This window comes from Dipodomys merriami, unplaced genomic scaffold, assembly GCF_024711535.1.
Source record: "Dipodomys merriami isolate MVZ:Mamm:240054 unplaced genomic scaffold, mDipMer1.0.p SCAF_558, whole genome shotgun sequence".
Taxonomy (NCBI): domain Eukaryota; kingdom Metazoa; phylum Chordata; class Mammalia; order Rodentia; family Heteromyidae; genus Dipodomys; species Dipodomys merriami.
Window position 1 is genome coordinate 48384 of NW_027206133.1, and position 24961 is coordinate 73344.

Consider the following 24961-nt stretch of genomic DNA (forward strand, 5'->3'; position numbering starts at 1 on the left):
CAGCTGGGCCTCTCAGGTCCTTCTAGACAATTCCAGATCCCCAGAATACAGAGGCACACACTTTAGATTCCAGGGCCAGGGAACTGTGGGATAAGGGACTGGAATGTACCAGTACCTCAGTGTTTTGGGGCATTAGCCTTGACCTGGATATGCCCCACTTGTGTAATTTCACTTCTTAACCCAGTGCTGGCCACACACCAGCTACCTGTGCTGTGGAAGGGGCAGGATCAGAAATGAGATCTAGGCTGACCAAAATCTGGATTTATGGCCTGATTGGGGTAGGGGGGGTGTCTTTATAAAAATCTTAGAACTGGAACTCAGAGCTTGGCACCTGTGTGCCAAGGTTCCTTTGCTCAAAACTAACACTCTAACACTTGAACCACAGCTCACCTTTCATCATTTTTACTAGTTTAGTAGACATAAGAGTCTCACATACTTTCCTGCCTGGGCTGGCATCAAGTTGCCACCCTAAGAGCTCAGCCTCTTGAGTAGCTAGGATTGCTGGTATGAGCCACGGGCACTTGCTAAGGTTGTTTGTGTGTGTGTTTGTGTGTGTGTGTGTGTTTCCCGGGGATTGAAATCAAAGCCTAGGTGCTATGCTTTAGCTTGTTTGCACAAGGTTGGTGCTGTACCACTTAACCTACAGTAGCTCCACTTCCCATCTTTTTGGTGATTTATTTGAGATAAGAGTCTGCACAGGCTAGCTTTTAATCTTGATTGATCCTCCGATTTCAGCCTTGAGTAGCCAGGATTATATCCACTGGCATCCAGCTGCAAGGATGTCTTTTCATACTCTCTTCTACTCTAGATGTCTACTTGCCCTGGCCTAGATCTCTGTCCTCCACAACAGCTCTCACCAGCCCCTGATTATGTGGAGAACACATTTCTTTGTCCTCAGGGAAGGAGGTTATGTTTCGTCTGAAGCCTGGGTAAGCTGTAGATGGGTGCTCACCTGGGAGACAGGTACTCTCTTTTAGCCAAGAAGGGTTAGTGTGGCCTAATGCTAATAGCTCATTTCTCATATTCCTAGCTCTTCAGGAGTCTGAAATCTGAGGATTGCCATTAAGAGGAAGGGCAGCAAGAAACGTCTGTGAGACTCTCCTCTCCCAAGAACCACCTGAAAGCTGGAAGAAAAGCTGTGGCTCAAGTGGTAGAGAGCTAGCCCTGAATGAAAAAAGTGAGGAACAGTGCCTGGACCGTCAGTTCAATCCCTAGAACCAAGATGCATACTTGCTCATCCACACACAAACACACCACACACACACACACACACACACACACACACACACACACACACACACACACACACACACACACTCACACACACACACACAGAGGAAGGTGGTAATGATGAGCTGAGCTAGAACTGGGGGCAGTCCTGAGGCATAGTCACAGTAAATTCTCAAGCCGAATCAAGTGCATTCTCCCTAAGTCCTTCTTGGGCTGAGGGGTCTGGGCCACGGCAGTTAAGTTCCATAGAACCTACCTTTCCATCTGTGCATGGGGCCACAGGACGAAGGGAAGGACACTAGGGATGCTCGTTTGTAGTTGGCCCACGATTGCAGATCTTAATCTGCACCCGAGCAATGGTGAGGAAAGCAGGTCTCCAAGCCCTGGAATTCCTGGGATAGCGACTGCTACAAGCAGCAGCCAGTTGGCTGTGGATTCTTGAGCCTACAAGCCTTTCATGAGCCCAACTCAACACCTGCCCAAGGTGTGTCTGACAAATTCACACACTTGTGATACCGGCATGAGTGGATGTCACTTGATGTGACATCTTGCACTTCCTGCCCCTCTTGGCCCAGAATTCTGGTCTGAGATGGCGATTTACTGCTGAGATCCATATTGCACCCATGACAGATGCAATTCTGATGATCTCCATGCCCCATGGCTCGACCCTTCTCTGGTACTGTGGCCTGCTATGTAGGCGATGGCCTCCAAACAGGCTCCACTCAAGACTTGTAGGACACCTAGACATTGGGAGACCCTCAGGGAGCCCACTGGAAACTACTTTGCCTTGAGCAACAGAGTGAGGTCCAAGCAGACCAGGTGTTGGTCACAGGGTTGGAACTATGGGCGTGGGCTCTGTCCCCAGCTCTTAAGCTTACCACTTGAGCTACAGAACTACGTCTGGTCCTCTGGAGGTTCCTTGGAGATCAGAGTCTCCTGGACTTTCCTGCCTGGGCTGGCTTTGAACTGCGATCCTCACATCTCAGCCTCCTGAGGAGGTAGGAGGACAGGTGTGAGCCACCACCGTCCAGTGGATCTGGCCTTCACCAGAGTGGACTAGGAGCTCCTGAAAGCTTTTCTTTATTTTTCTGTGCCAGTACTGGGCTTGAACTTAGGGTCTGGTCTCTGATCTCTTAACATTTCCCTCAAGTTTATCACTCTACCACTTGAGCCACACATCCATTTCTGGTTTTTGGTAGTTCATCTGCAAGAAGAGTCTCACTAACTTTCCTCTCCTAATCTGGCTTGACCCTCGATCTTTATCTCAGTCTCCTGAGTAGGTAAGATTTACAGGGTTTGAGCCATTGGTGCAATTGAGCTAGAAGCTTTTCTTAAGCAAGAGTTCTTCACTGCATTTGCCCTGACTCCTCCATGCAAAGGATGCCTGAGGCTTAGGAGTTATGAAAATTAGGCTTCCAACCACAGGAAATGGCTGGGGTCCCTGGTGTAAAGCCAAGTTAATCTTCCCTCTGGGCTCCATTCTAGGACCCTACCCTCTGTCCTGTGACTCAAGTACAAACCTTGACCCAGCCTTGAATGTCCTGCCAGACTTTTCTGAAGCCACAGAGCCTTCATTCCAACCACACCACCTGCTCTACAGCACCTCAGGACCTTTGTCCTGAGGCTGAGGCTCTCTGTCTTGTATCCACATCTTAGAACTCCTGTGGAATTTTGGCACTGGATATATCACCTTCTGGAACAAGTCTTTGCTTCCCTTCTCCCTCTTTTTTATATTGAGTTTCTAGAGATGGAATTTTTGCAGGCTGACTGGCAAATGCTCTATCTTTGTGTGTGTGTGTGTGCGTGCGTGTGTGTGTGTGTGTGTGTGTGTGTGTGTGTGTGTGTGTGTGTGTATGTGTGTGCGCGTGCGTGTGTGTGTGCCTGTCCTGGGTTTGAATTAATGGCCTGGATGCTATCTATACCTGAGCTTTTGTGCTCAAGGCTAGCACTCTACTACTTGAACCACAGTTCTATTTCTGGCTTTGGGTGTTTAAGTGGAGAAAAGGTTTTCATATAGACTTTCTAGCCTGCAATTGGGATCCTTAAATCTCAGCTTCCTGAGGAGCTTCCAAGGATGAGCCACCAGCACCTGCCTTCTACCCTACCTCTTACATATAACCTCGGCCCTCCTCTTAGTCCTAGAAAAAATATGTCTCAGCAGGTTCACTTTTTTTATGCCAGTCTTTGTGCATGAACTCAGGGTTTGGGCAAGTTCCTGAGCTTCTTTTGCTCAAGGGTACAACTTAAGCCACAATATGACTTTTGGATTTTGCTGTTTCTGTGGTACTGAGGAATCAAACCTAGGACTTAGTGCATGCTAGGCAAACACTCTACCACTAAGCCACATTCACAGCCCAAGGCTCACTTCTAGAGGGAGTTATGAGGGTGGGATTTATTGGCATACCTCTTTTGGCATAGAAATTGCTATTTCATATCTTTGCCAAGTTTTGGGTACAGCCTGTGACTAGGCAATGTGGAATGATAAATGAGTGATAGCCACCAAACCCAGAGGTCTAGGCTCATATCCTACAGAGGGATAGAGAATATGGAGCCAGAAACTTTGACAACTCCTACAGTCTAGGAACTGTGGTCTCCCTAGAGGCAGTGGCTGGCTGCTATGTGTCCCGATGGGACACCTCAGCCAGAATATCAAGCTTCAGTTATTAAATGGCAGAGAAGGATGCTTTGTTCAAGTTGCTGGCTCAGATTTAGTACTCTTCAGGGCTTGTCCCAGCTTGCCCAGGTTGGGGGGTTGGGCATTGGCAACCTGCTGAATGCCCATCATCCATACACAGAGACATGGAGTTCTTGCCTCCTTTGGCAGGGGGGAGGCAGTTCCGTGTTTGTACAATGAGCCTAGGCCCTGTCCCTGAGCTACTTTTGCTCAAGGGTAGTGCTCTGCCCTTGAGCCACAGCCCCATTCATGTTTTTTTTTTCCTGTAATGTCTTAGAAATAAGATTCGTGGACTTTCCTGCCCCAGTTGAATTCAAATTGACATTCTCTATATCTCAGCCTCCTGAGCAGCTAGGATTACAGGCAGGAGCCCCTGGGTCCTGGTTTTCTTTTCTTCTTGTTCTTTTTTGTAATCATAATAATCTGAAATCTTCACGGTGTTATTCCAATGGTTTGCATTCGAAGTAAACTACCCAGGCTTGGAGTTCGAATGCCAGGACTGACACCCACAAATGGAAGGAGATCCTGACAAACTCATTCCTATTCATGTGAATGCTAATGGAATGTTTTAAAAGTAATAATTAAATTTGCAGTTAATTCATGATTTTATTTTAGAATGCCACACAAAAATTATTGGTTTTATATCTTCCATTCTAGCACCATGGTATGATTCCCCTAATGGAAGGATATTGAATAATTTTTAATTAATGCTTCTATAAGTATTCAACCAGGATACTTTATTAAATGGAGGCATAATTTCATAACTAATAATTGGTAATAATTTATATAATTTAATACCCTCACATTCCCTCTCTATGTATGCATATATATATATATATATCTACACATCTATCTATCTATCTATCTATCTATCTATCTATCTATCTATCTATCTATCTATCTATCTATCTATCTATCTATCTATCTATCTATCTATCTATCTATCTATCTATCTATCAGTCTACACAATCGATCTGTTTATACTCTTGTCACTACTGGGGCTCAGTGGTAGAGTGCTTGCCTAGTACATACAAAGCTTTGGGTTCAATCCTCACTACCATGTGCACAGAAAAATCCAGAAGTTGTGCTGTCGCTCAAAAAATGGAGCACTAGCTTTGAGCATAAAAGCTTAGGGACTGTGTCTAGACTCTTACTCAACACCCAGGAATGGCACCAAAAAAAAGAATGTTCTGACTGCAACTATATAACGATAGCACTCAAATACCTCATCACAGAGCAAGCCAGAAGTCTGATGCTGACAGCTGCCATCTAACCTGGCTTAGCCAGAGGTAAACGGCTGCAACCCAGCTCCACAGAGCCAGATGGTACTGGCTCCATCCCCTCTGTCATCCAAGATACTCGGGGGCTGAGATCTGACACTGGTGTGTTTAAAACCCAGCCCTGGTAGGAAGTCGGCAAAATTCTGAGCTGTGGCACAAAGTGGTAGAGTTCTAGCCTTGAGCAAAAGATCATAAGACAGTACCCCCAAACTTTCAGTGAAATTCCCGTGGCTGACTCCACCTCCCCCCAAAACCCCATCCCTTAATCATTAGATTAATTATTAGATGTGAAATTTTTGTGGTTTGTTATGTATTTCTGAAAGAATGGTGATACTGATGAAAGGACCCTAACACTGACAGCTTGTGGGATACAGCTATGTGCTGAGTCCTTGATGAGGTGTTGTGTGCTGAGTCCTTCACGGGTAAATTCTTTCACTTGGTCCTTGTAAGAGCTCCAGAAGTCAGATGATTGTACAGACGAGAAACTTGAGGCTCAGGTATGTCCCCATGTCAGTGCCAATTGTGTATGTACCTAACTCTAGTGAGTTGTCTCCTGCAGACAATTATTTTGGTTTATTTTTCTTGGTCGTGAATCTTGAACTCAGGGCCTAGCCACTGGACCTTCTCTGTTTGGCTCATGCCAGCACCCCACCATGTGGAGCCAAGAACCCTCTTGCAACAGAGTGTTATATTCTAGGCATCTGTAGCTGAGGTCTGTCATCCTGCCTACTCAGGAAACTGAGATAAGATGACCTCGGTTCCAAACTATCCCAGACACAAAATGTCCCATGAGACTATTATCTCCTATTCACCACTTAGAAACTTGAAGTGGAAGCTGGGTACCAGGAACTCGCACCTGTCATCCTAGCTACTCAGGAGCCTGAGAGCTGAGGATCACAGTGCAAAGCCAGCCTGGGCAGGAAATTTCTTGAAAGGCCTCTCTCCAGTGAATTAAAAATAAACCTGCAGGGGTGCTGTAGCTCAAGTGGTAGAGCACTTGTATTTAGCTGAAGAGCTCAAGGACAGCACCCAGGCCTAGACTTCAATTCCTTCGATGTACAAGAAAAGAAAGAAAGAAACCTGAAGTGGATTGCTGGGAATGTGTCTTAGGGTAGAGTGCTTTGCATGTTTGAATCCCTGGGCTTGATTATTTAGTACCACATCACTAGAATACAGCCTGAAGTGGCTCTGTGGCTCAAGTGGTAGAGTGCTATCTTTGTACAGGAGAAACTCAGGAACAGTGTTCAGGTCCTGAGTACAAGCTCCAGGACAAGTGTATGCACACACATTCATGCACACACACACACACACACACACACACACACACACACACACACACACACACACACAGATACCAGAAGTGAAGTTGTGACTCCAAATGGTAAGGCACTGAGCTTCTGTTCTGAGCTCATGGACAGCACCCAGGCCCTGTGTTCAACCCCCAAACCTAGCCACCCAGGGCCCAACTAGGAGAGGTCAAAGATTTCAAAACCTGTTGATCTTCACCAGCTCTAGATGACATTAAGCATTGTGATATTACATATGTGCTTAGATTTAGCAAGCTTCCAGAACCTAGGAAGGCACCGTTGCCAATAATGAATCATTTTATTAGGTTCAGCTCCCTTGTTGTCTGCCAGAAGGGCCCTTGAATTTATTGTAGAAAGTTATTACAACACTGGAACATAGTCTAACAAAGACAGGATAAGTCCAGGGAGCTTGGCCTTCCACAGGAGGTGGCACAAATGGAGGCTTCCTGTCAAAATAGCACTGAGGAGAGAGATAGCTTGAGTTTCAAATGGGCCTTTTTTTCTCTTAGCTTTCAGAGCCACCCACACTCCTGCTCACTAATTGGCCCAGATGGAGGTGTTTGTTACACAACTGTACAGGAGTGAGGCCTTTTGTCTGCCTGTTCCAACAATGAGGCAGACTTCCTCCAGCAGTCCTTGGTGTGGAGAAAACCTCAGGCTACACTGGGATCAGTGAGGGGAGCCCCAGAACATGCACTGTCTTGAAAGCACTGTCCCTGCTATGAAATCATTTTATTCAAAGCAAATTTCCTAGCTTGGTGCCTTTCATCTTAGGGATTCTGGACCTTCACTGATAGAAATACATATATGGGGAGACATGGAGTGAATTTCTTTTTTGGCAGGTCCAGGGGTTGTATTATGAGCCTAGGCACATTCCCTGAGCTCCTTTTGCTCGAGGGTATCGCCCTGTCCTTGAGCCATAGCCCCACTCATGGCATTTTTTTAATTTCTGTGATCCCACAGAAATAACAGTGATGTGGACTTTCCTGTACTGGCTGAAATCAAACTGGCATTCTCTACCTCTCAGACTCTTGAAGAGCTAGGATTACAGACCGCACAAATGACACCTGGCTTTCTTTTCTTCTTGTCCTTTTTTTCATTGTGACAAACTGAAATCTTCACAGTGTCATTCTAATGGTCCCTTGAATGGATCAAATTGTTTAAAATGAATGTAACTGTATATGAAGTAAGATCTGCACATATTTAAATTAAAAATATTACAGTATCAAATCAAAAAGATCATGAAATACTTAAAAATTCAGAAATGCATTTAGTAAGTCCAAAATATTCATAATGAGAACTAAATACTACGGACTTAACAACAACAAAATATGGAAAGAATAGAATCTGAGAAGTGCACATGAGTGTACATAATTTAAAAGTACTCTAAATTACACTGCTTATAGAAGACTGAATGTGGGTTATCTAAAGGACAACATCAGCACATTATATAAATGAATTTAAAAATCTCATGAAAAAAGAGAATAGAAGTTTTTGGAAAATATTATTTAAATAAAGGGTGGTCAAAATCTAGTACTGACAAAATTGCATACCTATTTATTTAGATCCAAAAAAGACCCAAGCTACTCGAGGTGATTTGAAATTTTGGCAAAGTAGTAGAATACAACTGTATTATGGATGCTGACTCTGGCATGGAATTCATTTCCTCGGATCTGACAAATGAATAAATCAAAGAACATAAATTCTCCAACTAAATATCAAGATCTAACTAAACATATAACCATAAAAGTCATCATACAAGCCATATTGCAACTGGGATAAAAGAAAAATAAGTCATACTGATTCCGTATTTATTGTAAATGTTTATTTTTTCATAAATTAATTCCTTTATCTTGCATTTTAAAAACAATGTGTTAAATGATGTATATATTGATAACTAATTTTGGATGCCTCCTTAAATTTTGTTCTGAGTATAATATCTCATTTCAATTCCTAACCCATGAAATGATGTAGTTTATAAAACATGAGAATAACCACTGTTTATAATACACAAAATCTCATAAGCATGATTTCAGGAAGCATAGGTTAACATTTGGATATCGTGGTCTCATGACTTATGAGGCCTATCTGCATGAGTATAGTTGTACCTAGATTCCTCAGCCAAAATTTAGCCACTGTTAATAAATGTTTATATCTTTATCTGTCACCCATCAGAGCTTAAACCTGTGTATAAATTCTAAGGGAAATCATAAGGTACGAATTTAGCTTTTCTGGATATAAAGTAAATAAAAATGCAGCATAGAGTAACTCGTTGGTCTAAAGTCAACCTATTTCTATAAAACATGTTAAGCATTTTCTTACATGAAAGGACTTCACACTGACATGTATAATTACAAGAAGAGAAACGATCAATATTCACAGTGGCACAAAAATCCCGTAGATGTCTACAAGACTGCACCTGTCTCTAAACACTGCATGTGATGTGAGAGGTTTGCAACCCAAGTGACTGTAGAAGATATTGGTCCCTAAACAAAACTGACAATTGCATAAACCCAGTCCTCTATGACAGATTTAGCAAGACCTATCTTGGAGATTCTTGTTAAGGGCATGATGAAAATTTTATAGATTGGTTGTGATTACACATGTCACTCAGCCATTAACTATATTTAACATAGTTCCTTTTGCTCTAACTTATATTTTCTTGGCTCAGAAAACTTTCTTGTTTGTAAAAACTTGGCCGTTCAAAACATAGACATGGGTTTTTAATCCTTTGGAATTACTGTCTGCATAGTGTTCTATGAGATGAGCTTCTCTTTACCATATCATAGGAATAAACTTACTCTGATTCAAACTTGGACAGCAGCTAGCTCGTTCTCTCTCCTAGAAAACCATTTCTATAGACTTCCTTACATGTAAACAGTCCCTAATTTATTTGGAAAAGTATGTCAGTGAGTCAAACATAACTCAACCAAGTGAGGTGAATTCTGCTCTCATGCTTCCTTTATATTAAAAATTGTAAGAATTGTTCAGCAGTGGGCATACTTTCTAATGTGAAGTCTGACTCCTATTTTTCATAATGTGAATCAAGCAGTTGAATCAGTTTAATATGTGAAAGAGACTTTCAAATAGTCTTGGACCTTGAAAATTGTCCTGAGTATGAATTTTTGGAGAAATATCCCTTTTCAAGGACAAAGGATTCATTTTTTAATATTATGCTGATACTGGGCTTTGAACTCCTGGCCTTGAGTTCTATCTGGGCTTTAATTCTCAATGTTTGCTCTATACCACCTGGGCCATGACTTCACTTCTTCCTTTTACCACAAGTTGAGAAAAGAATCTCTTCGGTTTGTCTACTTGGAAGAGCTTTGAATTGCAATTGTCAAATTTGAACCTACCCAGTATCTAAATGTAAGCCATTGGTTTTCTGCTAGAACTAACTTTTTTTTCAGGTAAGGGGTAGGTTTATTCAGTAGACCTGCTGGGACCTGGCAAGATTGGAACTCCACGTGGCTGGGAAAGGCCTGGGAATGAAAGAGAGCTGGGAAAGAGAGGAAAGAGAGAGGAAATAGCTAGAAAAGAGCAGAGAGAGCAGAGAAAGCTAGGAAAGAGCAGTGAGAGAGCTAGGTAGCAGAGAGAGCTAAAATAGAGCAGTGAGAGAGAGCAGAGAGAGAGCAGAGAGACCTAGAAAAGAACAGAGAGAGAGCTAGGTAGCAGAGAGAGCTAGAATAGAACAGAGAGATCTAGAAGTCACTTCTTAAGAATAAATCACAAAAAGAGGAGAAAGAAATATTTGTTCAATTATTTATATGTCGTGTGATAAACCAAATCACTTGCTAATGGAAAAGAAAAAAAAGAAGATAAAGATGAATATGGAGGAGAGAGACACAAAGAAATAATTAGGGAAGGCTGGGTAAATGAGGTGAAGGGAGTGGAAGGGAGGATACGAGAGGAGGGGGTAGCTGAGTGGAATTGTCTACTTCTTACTAAGGTATTGTTGGAAAATCAGTACCTTTGCGTTTATGTAGACAAAGCTTTCTATATTTGGTAGTAGTAAGCTTAAATATAAAATAACGATTTACAGGTAACAACTTGTTAGTGTGCTTCCTCCTGCTGCAAGTTAGCCACAGTTAGTTTACTGTTACAGAGAAGGCAAGAGTAAGCGGTTTAAGTGATTCTGAGAAACAATAATTGACATGCCAGGAATGCTTCCTTGTATGGTGAAGTCAAGCATCACTCTGCTCCAGTCTTCCTCTGAGCAAGAATAGAAGAAACAGAAAAGGAAGCGGATACACGAGTAATGATCATCTCTCTGTTTATCCTCTTCCCTTGGCTTCTGAAACAATAAAGCCAAAGGAGACAATCTGAACTAGTGGGGAAAATGGGGGAAAAGTTCAGTCTAACTTATTGTGAAACTTTTAAAATAGTTGGAGCAGCATTTCAAATACTGAAATAAAACTTTTTAAATTATTAATAAAAAGTAACTCGAAATTTATTAAAAATTTAGACTACAGGGCTCAATAAATAGTGTTATCTGCATAATTAAAACTGACTCCTGCTTCTATCATCAGAAATTGAAGATCATCCAATACTACATAAATTACCCTTGATATTCACTTAAACTGTGTGAATATAATGCAGAAAATATTACTTTAAATTTAGACTGCTAAAGTAATAAGTGATGAAAATTCATGATGGCACCATAATGCTAAGAGCATGGAAATTATTTCCCTTCCATCTTAAGAGTGTAGAGAAAAAAAGAGCACTATTGGATGGCCCTGAAGGTCAAATGCTAACTTTAGGAGAGAAGGTGAATAGTAAAGGAGACTTATCTTGGCCTTTCAGACATAAGAAATGTAGAGAAATATACACATTTATGTAGGTCTAACATGGAACAGTGGATGTGGCAAGCCCATAGCCAAATGCCAAAGGTAGAGATATTTAACAAAATACCATGAAGTTCAAACAAGTCTTAGAAGGGGATCTGGGCTTGAAGGGAGTAGGGCAGAATAATGGAGAGGGAAATGGTGGACTAATATAGTCAATGTACACATAGCACTCAATATACATATGTGAGACTATAAGTAGGGATAGGGATAGGTGGGGTTGGGGAAAGGGAAGGAAGAAAAATGGAAAGTTTGACAATGACCCAGATGCACTATACATTGAAATGCACATACACTTTATACAACACTGACATGATGAAGCGAAACCCCTTTGCACAACTAGGTAAAAATAAATTTTTTGAAGTTTTATTATTAAGAGAACAGAAGCATAAACCTTTAAAGATAAATAAGAGGATAGCATTAACATATTGTTGAGGCTTGTATTCCTTTCAATATACAAATTTTAATGTGTCAAGTCTTCTGCAAATGTAAATTTTATTTTGCCAATTCTTTTTGCAAATTGCTTAAACTGTAGAGTACCAAATTCCAACATCCCTTCATTCCATTAAAAAATTCGTATAGACCTTTAGGTTTTTCAGTTGTTGCTAAATATCGTAATGTAATGCATTGGAACTAATTTCATTCCATATCTAAATTTAAATTTTAAATGACTAAATTCTTTTAAAATCATCTCACTCAGGCACAAGTATAGATAAATAACTGATGTGGGCAGAATCAGAATTATTCAGAAGGTTGTAAATTGATACTTAGTTTTCTCTCTGCTGGATCATAGAATACAGACTGTCCAAAATGGAAAAAGTTAGCCTTCCACGTTTTCGGCATATAAACACTCCATCAACATTTCGTTATTAGAGGATTATTCAAGATGAGCTACATGTTGATTAATAATGACTGATCATGTCAGAAAGTTGAGGGAAAACCATCTACACTTCACTGAGGTTCTGATTTGTGCTTCAATAAGTGTTCTGAAAACTCTCCTTCAGAGAACTAGCAGCTGTATTTCTAAAAAGTCCCTGGGTTTGAATACATACCTTAGGGTTCATTTCCCTAACATCACCTTATCTGACCTTTTCTGCTTGACTCAGACATATACTAGATATTGAAAATTGTTTCTAGCACATTTATAAGATTATTTCTGTGTTGCTTTGGATATCCTTCTCCCACAGTATAATCCCTGCTTTTACTGTATTTGATGTCCGCATAATTTGTGGAGGGGAAGGGGAAAAACAAATCATTTAAATAGGGATACAGGTGGACCCATTGCAACAATGAGATGTACAAGTCGTTATGTCGAAAAATGAACTTTACAACTTTGGTAGCCAGGAGGATTGGGTAGGGGGGCGGAGGGAGAGTGGGAAGGGATGGGAAGGGGAAACAAAAGAGGAGGCTACAATGCTTGATAAGAAATGTACTCATTATCTTGCCCATGTAATTGTAACCCCTCTGTACATTATTTTCACTATAATAAAAAAAAAGTCCCTGGGTTGTTACACTTTCTGATAATGTCTCAATTCAAGTACTTCTACGTGGAGTTCCATACTATTCAATGATGCTGTATTAGCTCCTTGTTATAATTTGCAGACCGGTCTTGGTGATGAAATTTGTGCTTTTCAAAATTGCTGTCCCAATTCCACCCACAAACTGCAGACAAAATTTATTTGAAAAATTTTGTATCTGTTGATAGTGCATATACTATTATTTTTCATTACAAACATAGAATGCAGTAAAAATTATCATAGCAATTATACTGCACTAGCTTGTGGGCAGATTCTAATGTAAATAATTTACTGTGTTCATGTAGAGAATTTGAGTATCCAAAGTTTTAATATACCTCCGGTCCTAAAACCAATACTTTACTGATATTGAGTGACAAATACAACTTCTTTTTTTATTTTAATTTTTATTTTTTGTGAACATACTGTACAGAGGGGTTACAATTACATGGGCAAGATAATAAGTGCATTTGTTATCAACCATTGCAGCCTCCTCCTTTGTTTACACTTCACATCTCTTCCCAGCCTCCCCCCGCCCCCTACAACTTCTTATAAGTCCAGAAGTTGTCCTTCTATCTATCTATCTATCTATCTATCTATCTATCTATCTATCTATCTATCTATCTATCTATCTATCTATCTATCTGTCATCTATCTATCTATCTATCTATCTATCTATCTATCTATCTATCTATCTATCTATCTATCTATCTATCTATCTATGTGTGTGTGTGTGCGTGTATATACATAAAATATAATGTACTGAGGGGTGACAGTTACATAAGTAAAGTAATGGGTACATTTCTTTCTTTTTATTGTGAAAATACTGTATAGAAGAGTTACAATGACATGAGCAAGACAATGAGTACATTTTTTTATCAAACATTGTTGCCCCCTCCTTTGTTTCCCTTTCCTATCCCTTCCCATACCCTCCCCCCCACCTGATCCTCCCCCCCCCGACCAAATTTGTAAAGTTCGTTTTTTGACGTAAAGACTTTATCTTATTGTTGCAATGGGTCCAACTGTATCCTTATTTAAACGATTTGTTTTTTTTTTCCATTCCCCTCCACAAATTATACCAACATCAAGTACAATGAAAGCAGGGTTTATACCATGGGGGAAGGACATACAAAGCAACAAAGAAATCATCTTATAAATATGTTAGAAACAATCCCGTGAAAGAAAAAAATACATTTAAATAATTATCTTGGGGTTCATTTCCCTAACATCAACTTGTCTGACCTTTTCTGTTTGACTCAGACATATACTTGTTATTGCAAACAAGATCACATTACAGCTACCAGCACAACTATATTTATTGCAGCATTATTTACCATAGCTATGATACAAGCATATTTTTCTTGAGCACTGTTACCCCCTCCTTTGTTTTTCCCCTACCATCTCTTTCTTTCACACCTCCCCAACTCCCCCATTCACTCCCCCCCCCCGCTGACAGAGTGTCTTGTACATCTCATTGTTACAATGGGTCAACCTGTATTCTTTCCTTATATCTTAATTGAAGTAATGCTAGCTTGATTTATGCTGATTCTACTTGTGTAGACACACCTAAAATCACTCACCAATCTAAGAGCACATAAATGAAACATCATTCTTTGTCAGTTCTTATAATTTTTTTCTACATATATATTGACAGGTTACAAATTATTCTCAAACTTTAATACATTAAAAATACTTTCTTTTTTTCTTATTTTCTTGACCAGGAAATCAGCAAGACCTCAGTCAGCATTTCTCACATAGGACTTTTCACGTGGGTTGGTTAAATATATATATAGAATCCAGTCTTCTGAGGACTCACTCTTTTGCTTAGGAATTGATGCTGCCTGTTGGAAACGAGCTCAAGGAAGCATGCCATTTAAAGCCCTATAACTTTATTCTTTACCAGGATATTCTCCTGCTGCTTTGGTTGCTGAGAGTGTCTACCAGAGCAAGCATTCCATGAGGAGCAGGGAGACACCATATGACTTATACTTACTGAGATTTCTGAGTGACTTGCTATCACTTGTACTGCATTTTACCAGTCAAATCTCTCTAAAACCACCCGATTTAAGAGATAAGAGGAGTGGTAAAGAAATCTTAGGGACAAATACATCTTCAGCATATATTGTTCCAAGCATTCCGTGTAAGGCATATTCAACAACTTGTGAAACTTGTGTTGGCTGTAATTATGTGTCTTTCTCCATGTGTGCATGTATACATGTGTATATGTATGTTTGTGAATAGTAACATACATGTGTACACATATAAGAACATATACACACATATATGCATATGTAAATAAATATACACATATAAATATATGTGCATATATATCAGTTGTTCAGTGTTTTACTCTATAGTTACCAGCACATTGTCATTCTCACAAAGTGTACAAGATAAATTGCTCTGAGGATCTGTGCTGTATGATGTGCATCCGTTGTACTCACTTCCCCCATTCCTTTGTTTTTCATCCCTGTGAACAATTTCTGTCTACTTTCCATAGGATAGCTTTGTTTTCATTACAGGAATTTACTAACTGATAATAAAAGAAGAAGATTGTTTGTAAAAGAAAAAGTACTTTTAGGTTATAGGTTAAAAGTATCTTATTTATCCCAATGATTCCTATGAGATAAGATTTATATAAATAGTAGTAAAAGTGAGATCTGGTGTTTTGCCATTTAGAACCGCAAAGAATAATATCACGTCACTTTTATAACTTTTAAAGAATGCAAAAGTAACTGATGGTCACTATCATGCTGCCACAAAACCAGTGGATCCTTAAGGATAATAGTAGACCAGCAGAAATTCTAAGTAGCAGACATGGAGCATGAAAGAGAAAGAGGAAATGAGAGAGTGAAAGAGAGAGAGAAATATCATAATATTTAAAGTGCATAACAGATAAACAAGAGCAGTATGAGAATATTTATATTTGATGTATGATAACCCATCAACATGAAATATAATGTTATTTTGATAAAAATAAAAATGACGCAGAAGAAATTATAAATGGAAAAACAATCTTCACAGAAACAAATTCTTAGAGATATTTCATGACTTGGTAAAGGATAAAGAGGCTGAAGTTAGTATAAATTTAGAAGTATGACAATTCACAAATACATAAAAAGATATTCATATATTTCATTATATGACCCAAAGCAGAAAGCAAATATTGTTTAAATTATTTTTTTTAAACACAGTTTCTCAGGTGTGGAGAAGGTGGCTCAGTGTTAGAGGGCTTGGCTTGCATGCATGAGGCCCTGGATTTGATTCCTCAGCACAATATAAGCAGAAAAAGATGGAAGAGGTGCTGTGCCTCAAGTGGTAACGCTAGCCCTGAGCTGAGGGACAAAACCCAGGCCCCATGACCAACAAAATCAACAAAACCAAACAAAACAAAACACAGTATCTCACTTTTGTGGCCTCAATTCTGCAATAATGCTGTGTCAGCCTAGGGCTAAGATTTTAGGTGTTTACATTTACCAACACTCCTGATTCAGACTCTATTTGTTCATTTTTAAATAAATATTTTATTCTTAATTTTCCTCTTTGTAAATTCACATGCACATATAAAAAATGGTATGGACATCCCAGTAACCTTCTCCATGATGACCTCCTAATGATGACTTACAAATGTTGTATTATATTACAACAAGTAAAAAATTTCTACAAATAAGGAAAGCAATAATAAAATATTAATGATTAAAAAATAAAAAACAAACCAATTTCAGTCTTTGAAGTATACGGCATATTAGATTTTACTATTTTCTCATATTCCTGTAAATTTAACTCTGGCTAAGTTTATTGTTGGGAGCCGAGAGTAAAGCTCCAAGGTCATCTTGACCCTTGTGCTCACTTGAAGGCACGTACAAGGAACTGGCTTTCATGAAAAGCACCGGGTGCCCAGGTTTGCTTTGTTATCTGTAGAGTTAGTTTTACTTTCTATCAGTTGACCTTGTCTTGTTTCAATCTGCACCTTGTTTTTATTAAAATTTTCCTTCTTTTTCTGCACTATGGTGACCTTAGGTTACCTCTTGAATTCTAATAGTATATAATAAGGAGAGTTAAAAATAAACGGTACTCTAGTCTTGAGCTGCAGACCTCCCGACCCCATCCTTTGTCTTATGTCTTTATTTTTCCGTCCTGGCCCCCTAATTCTGGATTCCCTTTCGTTGCCTGCAGGCTCTGGCAGTTTATGATGTTCAAAAAGAGTTTTATAGAATATGAGTAGTCTTTAAAATTAGCCACTAAGATTACCATTTATGGCTCATCTCATCATTTGTTTATGGCTTACATCATCATTTGTTTCTCGATAACAAATAAAGTTAGGAATCCCTAAAGTTATAAAAGAAACTGTGTAGTTAAAGTCTTAACTCTTCACTCTGCTTCTTTACACAAAGACTTTGCAACTTCTCATTAATAAAGTTTCTATAAACTCTGAAATGTACATAATTAGTAGTATATGTTTGCTACCATAAATCTTAAATACTTTATAGAAAAGTTTATACTTGCCAAACAGTCCTAATTTTGGCATATATAAGCAAATTCCCAAAATTAAACATAGGTAAAACATTAAAACTTTTAACAAACCGTAACACTTGCTGCAGTGTTCATTATGACAGGTGCCTTGAATAGAATAATTGAATTCCTCCTCCTACAAATCTCTTGAACAACAAATATCTTGAATTATTTTGTTTTTGACATATCAATCTAGACTTTATATTTAAATGTGTGTTTATGTAAGAAATATTTGGTTCTAAAATTTCATGACAATTATTTTGAACTTATTTTTTGTTGAATTTTCTAGTTTAATAAAATTAATTACACTTTTTATATAAAAATGGTCTGTACTCAATTCAGCATCACATACACTAACATTGGAATGATACTGAGAAGATTATCATGGCCCCTGCACATGGATAACCTGTAAATTCCTGGATCGTTCCATATGTTTACAACAACAGATGCTGGAGGGCATATGCCCACCCTGGAATCGTACGGCATTGTCGGTGGGAGTGTAAACTGTTCAACCACTTTGGAAAGCAGTCTGGAGGTTCCTCAAAAGACTCCACATAAAGATCCCATATGACCCAGCAATCTTATTTTTGGGGATTTACCCAAATGATCACAAACAAGAACATACTAATACTACCAGCACAACTATATTTATTGCCGCATTATATACCATAGCTAAGATATGGAACCAACCCAGATGCCCCTCAGTAGATGAATGGATCAAGAAAATGTGGTAAATATACACAATGGAATTCTATGCCTCCATCAGAAAGAATGACATCGCCCCATTTCTTAGGAAATGGAAAGGCTTGGAAAAAATTATATTAAGTGAAGTAAGCCAAGCCCAAAGAAACATAGGTCCCATGGTTTCCCTTATTTTCAATAATGAATATATGTCTAGGATAAGCAGAATAGGTCAAAAGCTATGTGCATACGACCAGATATGATGATGTTAAGGGAAATGAACACCAAGATAAGGACACGAGTTTTTTTGTTTGTTTGTTTCTTGCTATTGTTTCTAACGTACTTATAATGTGCTATGTCATTTTTCGGTTTCTTTATATGTTCCTTCTCCACGCTATAACCCCTGTTTTCATTGTATTTGAAGTTGGTTCCCCTACATCTTGTATGTACGCTTCTCTAATTTGGGGATGGGAAGGGGAAAAAATGCTCAAATAAGGATACTGTTTGACCCATTGTAACAATGAGATGCACAAGACACTATGTTGAAAAACGAACTTTAAAATTTAGGTGGGGAGAAAGGGGGAGGGGAGCATAATTCTGGATGTGGGAGGGAAGGGATGGTAGGGGATATATAAAGGAGGACATAACAATGCTTATTAGGAAATGTACTAATTACCTTGCTCATGTAAATATAACCCCAATATTCAATATGAATATTGAATTGAGAGAGTAAAAGAATGGAGCAAATATGAATAAATGTGTATGTGCGTGTGACCTCATTTGTGCACCCACACACATATGCATGTGTGTTGTCATGCTCAGAGTTTGAAATCAGGGTTTCAAGGTCTTGCTAGGCCTTTCATCTCTAGATTGTTGAGCTACAATATGAGCTACAACTCCATTGCTGGCTCTTTGCTAGTTCATTAAAAAAAATTGAAAAATAATTTCATGATTTTTTTGCCCTGAATGGCTTTCAACTGTTATCCACAGATCTCAGGCTCCTGAGTAAATATCCCGAGTAGATAGGATTACAGGTGTGACCAACTAATACAAGGCTTTCAGAATAATCTCCTACTTTGAAAGCCTTTAGGAGTGGTTATGTGTGAATGTATTTGGTTTTTGGATTCTTAAAAGACAGTAAGGGATGATATTTAAAAGTTTCAGTACTTTTTAAAAAGGATAATGGAACTGTGGGACAGAAGAAATTTACCTCTATTTGGATCTCAATTTATCGGCTCAGCTCTGTGCATGGTAACCCAATGTCACCAACACAGTCTGTGTTGAATACAAAATGTGACAGAAAACAATCACCATGGGCAATATTTGGTATGCTATTATTTCTTGGACAATATGACTATTGAATTGAGAGAGTAAGAAAATATAAAGATTTGACCTACCTTTTTTGTATTGCTGAAAGACCTTTGGAAACTTTGACTCATTTCCTTCCTCACCGTGTGTCTTTGGGCCATGCACTTACTGTCTTTAATTACAATTTTTCCCAACACTAAAATGATAATAACGTTAGTTTTATAACAAATGTTATCTTTAGAATTAAGAGACATAAAATTCATGAAATATTTAAAATAAACTTCTATGAATGAGCTTTGAGTTGAGCCAAGGGTTTTTTAAATCCTAAATAGAATACAATAAGTATTAGAGAAACCATTACATGCAGTGAGCAACCAGAAGTAATGTTATCTATTGACCATGCTCTGCTTCCAAGGAAGCCAGGTGGATAACTTCTCATGCTGTAAATCAAACTGGTTATCTCATGTTTTCGTAGTGTAATACTATCACGGAGAGAATCATCAAGGAATGTTGTAGACTGAGCTGAAGACCATATGAAGATGTGCAAACCTGATAAAACATAAAAATATCTGAACAGTATATTGTGTTTTACATCATTTAAGTTACATCACAAAGATAAGGAAGACCTAGAAGAATGAATTGTCTTTTTGATATTCTAACATATGTCCTTAGAAAGAGGAACTCTTTCCTCATTTTTGTAGAGGCATCATAAGATGAGAGGAACTGTATTTTTTGTTTGCTTCTTTCCATTTATTCTTCATTTTGAAATCTGAACCACATGACACAGAAAGAAACCAAGGGAAATTATTCACACAGGTTTAGAAAGAACCATCAACGTAAAATAAATAAAACACATATAGCCTTGTAAAAGGTCTAACTAAATTGAGTCTCAAGCATAAACAGAAAATAATTTAAGCAGTATCATGTTATTGAAATTGAAAAATGTTAGCAATTTATTTTTTTCTTTCTACTACCTTGAATTAATTATTGATTTTGTATAGATAGATTAAAGATGAGATTAACAAGAAACTTGATAACTAATGGACAAAAGTTCTGAATAGACATGTTTTCCAAAAAGCCCTGAATATCGCCAGTCGATTTACAAAGTTGCATTTAATAAAACAGGTTGGACCTGTTGCAACAATGAGAAGTACAAGTTGTCATGTCCAAAACGAGCTTTACAACGTCGGTGCGGGGGGGGGGAGAGGGGGGAAGGAGAAGGATTGGGATTGGGAGGGAGGGGGGAGGCTGGGAAGGGATGTGAAGGGTAAACAAAGGAGGAGGCTGCAATGCTTGGTAAGAAATGTACGCATTATCCTGCCCATGTAATTGTAACTCCTCTGTACAGTATGTTCACAAATAAAATAAAATTAAATTAAAAAAAACTTCTATGCTGGCTTAATGCTTTGTGAACAGAAGTCATTAGAGAAATGTAATTCAAAATTACTATGATACTACTTCATAACTATTATAACTCTTATCAAAAAAACGAAGGAACCAGATGTGGTGGTAAAGGCTTGTAATTCCAAGCGTTTAGGGGTTTGGAGTAAAAGGATTTGAGTCTAAGGCCAGTCTTAGGTACTGCACACGGTAAAAACCTTCCCTTTAAAAAAAACTCAAAATATAATAATATTGTCTGGTGAGAGTGTGGAGAAAAGGAAATTTTCTACACTCGTTGTCAAAATACAGGTTAGTATTCTCCTTGTAGAAAGTAGTATGCCATTTTCTAAGGAAAAGTTGAAATATCATCTGAACCACCAATCATGCAATTATTTCTCTCTGGGTAACTCATAAACATATCTGTAGTTCATTGTTATTCACATTATTCACAACAACAGCTAAGATATAAATCGAAGTTCAGTGTTCAACTACAGATTAATAAAGCAACTGTGTGCATGCACAAATATATTTTTCTGTTTCATCCTTAAAATAGCAAGAGACTTCTCCCATTAGCCACAACTTAGAATGCCTCAAAGATGTATTCTATATGAGGAAAAATGTTGTCTTTTGATTTTTGTACACACACACACACAGACACAGACACAGACACACACACACACACACACACACACACACACACACACACACACACACACACACACCAACCTCTAACATTAAGAGAGAATTTTTTTTAAAGTAAAGCAAAGTGGAATTTCTGGGGTATTTAGATCACAATGTAGAAGATAGTAGATATACAGAATGATGAGGAATAGAGTTGTAAGGTACGACATGAGGATACAGGGGACAACACTGGTTTTACATAGGAATGAAGCTAAGTAAGTAGGAGTTGTTCTTCCTAGTAGGGTTTGCTCTTTTAGATATTCTTCCTTCAGTAATGGATAACATTTTTTAAAAAAATATATCTGCCTATTTGCAGAAATAATAACAAACAATATAGCAATAATGTTGGATGCTCAACATAGAATAAAATGTCAAATTAAAATACATGAGATTATCCTTGATGTTAACTAATTATTACAAATAAGGAAAACCATGGGACCTATGTTTCTTTAAGTCTGGCTTATTTCACTTAATATGATTTTTCCCAAGAATTTCCATTTCCTTGCAAATGAGGTGGTATCTTTCTTTCTGATGGAAGCGTAGTATTCCATGTGTGCGTGTGTGCATCTCATTTTCTTGATCCATTTAACTACTGAGGGGAATCTGGGTTGATTCCCTATCTTACCTATGGTAAATAATACTGTGATAAACATAATTGTTCTGGTAGCTTTAGTGTGGCCTTGCTTGTGGTCACCTGGTTAAATGCCCACAAGTGGGATTACTAGGTAATAGGCAAACATTATTGTGTATATCAAGGATAAGTTTAGTGGATGAGCAGAATAGCTCTATAGCTATGTACATTTGACCATATAAGGTGATTCTATGTGAAATGAACTCCAACACATGTTCTTCGTTGTTGTTCTTAATGTACTATGTGATTCTTTTTCATCCTTTTGTGTTTTCCCCAACTATTGTTTATCACCTGTAGTCACTGTATTTGATTTTAATACCCTAGGTATTGTAAATATGTTGATCTGAACTAGGGAAGGGAATGGGAAAAAATGGTGAGACAAAGGACAAAGGAGGAACCTATGCAACAGTGATATACACAAGACAACATGTTGGAAATAATCTTGGAGGGGCCGTTTGGAGGGAAGAGGGAGAAAATTGGGTGAAGGGAGAAAAAGTAATAAAAGAAATGAACCCATTACCTTACTTATGTAACTATAACCCCTTTGTACATTAAATTGACACTAAAATTTCAATAAAAAATAAAATAAAATACATGAGAGCAGCAATATAGGATATGGAACTGGGGAAAATACTGTACTATACAAAGATTAGAACAGCTGTGGAGAGCAGTAATTTTACTTTAACATAGCAAGTAATAAACTAGCATACAGATTTTCAGTCTCATGTCAGTCATTAAAAAGGGAAAACAACATGCACAATCAGCAAACCAATAGAGAAAAAATAGAAAACTAATCAATTAAGAGACAACTTGGACCAAAAATAACAAATGACACAATTAGGAAACAAATAACAAGCTGGTAAGTGTAAAAATATTACCCATAATTCTATTAAATGTTGTTTATATCACAATTTGTTAGAACTATGGTTAAAATCACAGTTTAGTACTATATCATTTTAATAATAGATTACTTATTATTGATTTCTTAATGTTAATACTTAATATATAATTTTACTTTTAGCAGCTATAGAAAAGGAGTAAGTGAAACTAATTTTGATAATATATTTCATGCATAGTGAAATTGACAAACATTAGAATATAAGCAAATAATGTATCATTACTGCTTTAATTCTGGGAATTATTGTAATAATTCAAAGTGCATTCTACACTTAGCACTCATCTTAACATCAAATAATAAATTATTGCACATGACTCGGTATTAGGTGGAAAGGTTCAGCACTGTGGGAAAATTTACACTACACAGTACATGAGGGTATGATTCCTCTCATCTAGTTTAAATTATGGAAATTTGATTTCTACATGCATGTTAAATTCCTATGTAGGTGACATATATAAAATTACATATAATTATGTACACGAGGAGTATTTCAGATGACACATAAAAGTCATATGCATTAATTAAATTATTATTATTCTGTACCAAATAAATATTTATAAAGAGACTGAATTTCTGAGTAGATGGTGTATGTTTGCCAGATTACACGTATTGAGGCTTATTTTATATTTCTAACATTGTTTCTACAATTGAATTTAATTTTCCATAATAGCTTAAATATATTGGATATATGAAAGTAAACTGAATGTTTATTCCATTAATCCTTTGCCACTTTTCTAATTCCAATATAAATTATTCATGTGTTGGAAGTAATGAAAATAACAATGGATATAAGCAAGATAAATCATTCTGTAGTAGACAAGTATTTTGACCTTTATTTTGATAGTTGGTCCTCTTTTACACAACAGAATATTCTTGGGGAAATGTGCTCCAGGCTGACCACAACTGTAGAATATTATGGTTTTATCTATCATAAGATAAGGAAGGAAGTGGAACCTTCCTTCCAAAAGTCTGCTTTGAGGAATGTGATCAGTTTTATGGTGGTGACTTGGAAATGAACATTTTTCACAGTTAACCCTGAAAAGCCAATTTGATAGACCATTTCTGTAAGTAGTTATAGAGGATTATTTATGGCTTGGCAAGGATGCCAGATTGCCTCATTTTTAGAAAATTAAAACAGGAATTTAGTCAGCTGTTCTTTGTATCTTTAGGAGAAAAACCCATTGAATCTAGGTCAAGGGATCACTGTGGCCCAACGAAGCTACTACTTTGAATAGTAATCCTAGACCTCTAAAACAAACAAACAAACAAAACAAACAAAAAAACTCCAGTAAGCACAGCCAGTCAGGCTGCTATCACAGATGAAATGAAGTCAGGCAAGAAACAGAAGCTGAGAGTCATTTAGCTAATAACTAATATATTTTTTATGAGGCAGACTGCAGTGAGACTCCAGAGAGAGGTTCATAAAGACTGATGAGAGAGACTGAAATTGGTCATTAGAAGATTGGAAAGTAGAATTTCTTCTAGAACTAATAAATCTTAGAAAGCCTGTGTATGAAAGAACACGACAGCAGACCAAATTCCAGAAATGCACAATTTCTTAGATGTCAGCTTAGTGAATTATCAATGGAAATCGACCACATGTGGAAGGACAACTGCTGAAGAGAAAGAAAATGTCATCACTCTGTTAGGAGGTCCAATATCACATTAGGAAGTAATCAAGCAAAGATTTGTAATAAAAAGAGAAAATAATTATTCCAAATGAGGGTTTCATTTGTTTTGATGTAACAGTTCTTGATTTAGGTGCTACCAATTTACATACAATTGATCTAGTCCCACAGCTGAGTTGATATTGACTGCAGTATTCTTACATGAAGGAAAAGAGAAAATTTACAAATGTCTGATGAAATGAGTTGGGGTTGAAGTATCTTAATAGTGATATCTGAGGTTTACACAAAGGTGAAGAGGTGGATTTTCTTTTCTAAAAATCCCCCATTTTTAGCTTGGTGCCAGTGGATCACAGCAGTAATCCTAGCTACTCAGGAAGCTGAGATCTAAGAACT

At 37.8% G+C, this 24961-nt stretch overlaps 1 non-coding gene across 1 annotated transcript; it reads left to right on the forward strand.

Moving 5' to 3' along the window:
• The first annotated feature begins 17690 nt into the window (after nt 1-17690).
• Nucleotides 17691-17797, forward strand: LOC138812028 (U6 spliceosomal RNA). The gene has a single exon (XR_011367545.1). It is a non-coding gene; the product is annotated as a U6 spliceosomal RNA (small nuclear RNA).
• Nucleotides 17798-24961: the final 7164 nt, after the last annotated feature.